Source organism: Panthera leo, chromosome C1, assembly GCF_018350215.1.
Source record: "Panthera leo isolate Ple1 chromosome C1, P.leo_Ple1_pat1.1, whole genome shotgun sequence".
NCBI lineage: Eukaryota > Metazoa > Chordata > Mammalia > Carnivora > Felidae > Panthera > Panthera leo.
In genome coordinates, this window is record NC_056686.1 from 116,015,559 (window position 1) to 116,020,155 (window position 4,597).

General features: G+C 41.4%; 1 non-coding gene across 1 annotated transcript; it reads right to left on the reverse strand.

Moving 5' to 3' along the window:
* Window positions 1–3,921: 3,921 nt before the first annotated feature.
* LOC122229010 lies at window positions 3,922–4,025 on the reverse strand. The gene has a single exon (XR_006206881.1). It is a non-coding gene; the product is annotated as a U6 spliceosomal RNA (small nuclear RNA).
* Between the last annotated feature and the right edge of the window lie 572 nt (window positions 4,026–4,597).

Genomic DNA, 4,597 nt, shown 5'->3' on the forward strand with positions numbered 1-4,597 from the left:
TTTTGGCTCGGGTCATGATCTCACGGTTCCTGAGTCCAAGCCCCACATCAGGCTCTGTGCTGATAGTGTGGAACCTGCTCAGGATTCTCTCCCTCCCTCTCTCTCTCTGCCCCATCCCTGTTGTGCTCTCTCTCTCAAAAATAAGTATTTAAAAAATTTAAAAAAATATACTGCTTGGTCCATATTCAGAATACTGTAATATTCCTGATATGGCTTCTAGAGTTGTTTGATTTTTTTATTATTATTTTTAAAGTTTATTTATTTAAGTAATCTCTATACCCAACGTGGGGCTCAAACTCATGACCCCAAGATCAGCAGTTGCAGGACTATGACTTGTTGAAGAGGTCAGGACAGTTATCTTACAGAATTTCTCAACTTCTAGGTTCATCTGATTGTTTCCTCTTGATAATATATATCTTGGTCCTTTCCCCCTGTAAATTGGAAGTTAGATTGAAATCTTGATTGGGCTTGATTTTAAATATTTTGACAAGAATTGTTTCATAGGTCATGCTGTTTGCTACATATTACGTACCACATTGGTGTGTGGTTGTTGCCCCTTTTTACTGACAACGATTCTTGTGCAAAGGGTGGTAATAGTGTCCATTGGACAATTATGTGTAGGATGGGATCATAGTTTGACACCATGCAAATACAAAGTTTTCCATCAGACTTTTTAAACTAATAGTTTTGGTATCTGCTGATAATTGTGTGAATTAACCATTTCATAAAAGCTGACAAAACGTAAACTTCATTTGCTCTAAATTAATTAGGTGGCATCGTTCTCCAAAGAGCTTTCCCTCATCACGTGGGAACGTGGGAACGTTCATTACCCAGAGATACATTTCTTACTGGGAAGGCAGGGTAAATGCTTAATTCTTTCCCTTTAATTAACAATTTTCTAATAATGGATTAATGGCAATCATCTCAACTTCGGGTGGTGGGGGCCCCTTTCAGTTTGCTCCTGGGTCCCTCTGACGTAACCCCGTCTTTGAAGGCTTCTTTGCTTTTTTTCAATGTAAGTATTCCCAAGCATGCCTTGTAGGTTCCCAGCTCCAAACCTGGAACCAGCCATTTCTCCAAGCGTCCCTGGTTTCTTTTTGTAAGCAATGGTATCTAGGTGTGGCTTGCTCTTTGACCTCTCATTCTTTTGGTGCGCTCATTCCATCTCTCCAAACAAGAAGAGCAGTTATAACTTTCGTTTATTTAGTGTTGCTTACACACAAGGAATTCTACATGCGTTAGTGTAACTAGTTTATGGAGAAGTTTCACACGCGAATTACGTGAAATGATTTTATTTCTTGCGTCATCCCCACCTTCCGCTGTGCCCTGATAAGCCTTCCCTCTCCTGCCTAAATGATGTTTGAGGCACCTATCATTATATTTCCATCACTTTTGGTCAGTGAAACAACCCAGTCTGATTTAACTCTTTTATTTTTCATATCTAATTCAAAGCAATCTTCCTCTTCATAGAGTAGGCTACTGGGACCTTGTGTGCAGCATGGTCTGTCTGCTAATTGACTTTCTCCTCCTTGTCCCACTTTTGGTTCTAGCTCTTTGGGTATTGGAGATGGAAAATAGAGGGTAAAAAGATGCAAACATCTTTTTTGAGGTAATTTCTTTCTTTATTGAGTTATAATTCACAGGTCATTAACTCTCCGTTTTAAAGTGTGCAATTCAGTAGTTTTTGGTATATTCACAAGGTTGCAACCATCACCCCTCATTCCAGAACATTTTCATCATGCCCCAAAGGAATGTCTCCAGTCCCCCAACCCTCCCTCTACCCTAGCCCTAGGCAACCAGTAATCTACCGTTTTCTGGACATTACATAGAAAGGAAATCATACAACATGTGGCCTTTTATTTCTGCCTATTTTCAGTTAGCATAATGTTTTCACAGTTTTCTATTCATGGCTCAATAATATTCCATTGTAATGATACATCACATCTTACTTGTCTATTCATTAGCTGGGGTGTTTCCGCTCCTTAGCTACTATGCATACCGCTGCTACAAACCTTAGTGTACAATATTTTGTGTAGATAAATGCTTAACATTCTCTTGTGTATATACATAGGGCTAGAACTGCTGGATCATATGCCGACTCTCTGTTTAACTTTTTGAGAAACTGCCATGCTGAGCGCTATTCAAAGCAATTGCATCATTTTACATGCCCAGGGGTTCCAATTCTCCACATCCTCACCAGTTCTTGGTATTGTCTGTTGCTTTGTTTTGTTTTGAAATTACAGCCATTCTAGTGAGTGTAGTATCTCAATATGGTTTTCATTTGCATTTCCCTAACGACTATTATCTTTTCCTGGGCTCATTGGCCATTTGCACATTTCTTTGGAGAAATGTCTATTCAGATCATTTGCCCATTTTTAAATTAGGTTACTTGTCTTTTTATTATTGAATTATAAGAGTTCCTTACATATTCTGGATACTAGACATTTATCAGACATATGATTTGCGAATATTTGTTTACCATTCTCTGGGTTACCTTTTTTTTTTCCTTTCTAGTGTCCTATGAAGCACAAAAGTTTAACATTTTAATGTAATTCAATTTATCTGTTTTTCCTTTTCTTGCTTGTTTTTGGTGTCATATCCAATAAACCATTGCTTAATCTGAGGAAAAGCAAATTAAGATTTATTCTTGGGGCACCTGGGTGGCTCAGTCGGTTAAGCATCTGACTCTTGACTTGTCTCAGGTCATGATCTCATGGTTCATGAGTTCGACCCCTCATAGGGCTCTCTGCTATCAACATAGAGTCTGCTTCGGAACCTCTGTGCATCCCCCCCCCCCCCATGCTCTCTCTCTCTCTCTCTCTCTCGAACACAAATAAACATTAAAAAAAAAAAGATTTATTCTTGTGCTTTCCTTGGAGAGTTTTTGTTTTTGTTTAGAGAGAGAGAGAGAGAGAGAGCACAAGTGGGGGAGAGGGACAGAGGGAGGGAGAGAGAGAATCTCAAGGATCAATGCTCAGCATGGAGCCCAACGCAGGGCTCGATCTCACAACCCCAGGATCACGACCTGAGCTGAAATCAAGAGTTGGATGCTCAACCAACTGATCCCCCCAGGTGCTCCTCCTTGTAGGGTTTTATAGTTTAGATCTTACATGTAGGTTTTCAACCTACTTAGAGTCCTTTTTTTTTTTTTTTTTAAGTTTATTTATTTTTGAGATAGAGGGAGAGAATCCCAAGCAGGCTCCATGCTGTCAGCGCAGAACCCGATGTGGGGCTTGATCCCACAACAGCGAGATCATGACTTGAGCTGAAATCAAGAGTCACTTAACTGACTCAGCTACCCAGGGGCCCCAGGTTTTCCTTAATTTCTTTCAACAACGTTCAGTATTCGGAGTTCCCTCTGTCAGTGTGGAGCCTGCTTGGGATTCTTTCTCCCTCTCTCTCTCTGCCCCTCCCATGTTCTTTCTCTCTCTCAAAATAAGTAAAAGAAACTTAAAAATACCAAAACAATGTTCAGTATACAAATCTTCTACTTCTTTTGTTAAATCAGTTCTTAAGTATTTTATTTTTTTAATGTTTATCTTTAGTTTTGAGACAGAGAGAGACAGAGCATGAGTGGGGGAGGGCAGAGAGAGAGGGAGACACAGAATCCGAAGCAGGGTCCAGGCTCTGAGCTGTCAGCACAGAGCCCGACGCGGGGCTCGAACTCGTCAACTGCGAGATCATGACCTGAGCCAAAGTCGGATGCTCAACAGACTGAGCCAGCCAGGCTCCCCTTAAGTATTTTATTCTTGATGCTATTATAAATGGAATTGTTTTCTACTTAATTTTCACAACAAATGTCTTTTTACTTCACTAGGAGCAACTGGAATTCTCTGTCGGTTGCTGTTGCTGTACTTAGTAACGCTGACCAATCACAAGGCCTTCTGTGGGCAGTTATCCAAAGTGCGGATCTGTCATGGGACGCACGTGTGAGCTCTGTGACATGTGTGTGTCATACTTGTGCAGGGGCCGTGCTAATCTCTGTATCGTTCTGGTTTTGCTATGTGTGCCGTTGAAGTGCGCACTGTGTGAGTTCTCTGAAGGGCCCCACAGGTCTCCACAGAGCATGGTCTCTTGGTACAGGATATCAATCTCCAGTTCAGGGTTCCAACTTTGCCACTCACTACCCAGTGGCAGGCCCCACTACCCCACTGCCTCTTTCTGGGTTTTCCTTCTTGCAGTATGCATCCTCTTTGCCGGGGGGGGGGGGGGGGGGGGAGGGTTCCAGAGAGATGGCTCAAATACTGGTAGCTGCCACTGTGTTTACTTGACGGTGGGGGTTTATTTTCCAGACGATGTAACTTAGCAACAAGGTATAGTAATTAAGATGTGCATTAAGGCACAGGGATGAAAGAATAACCTAACAGAATGAAAAGAGAATCCGGAATGTGTATCAAACGTAGCGTTACCCACCTTTGGGAAAAGGATAGCATTGTCGATAAAAGGTTTCAAAACAATTGGTTGTCAATTTGGGAAAAAATAAAATTAGTTTCCTACCTCACACCAGATATAAAAGTAAATTCTATGTGAAGGGGTTGCCTGGCCGGCTCAGTTGATAGAGCATGTGAAGCTTGATCTCAGGGTTATGAGTTCAAAC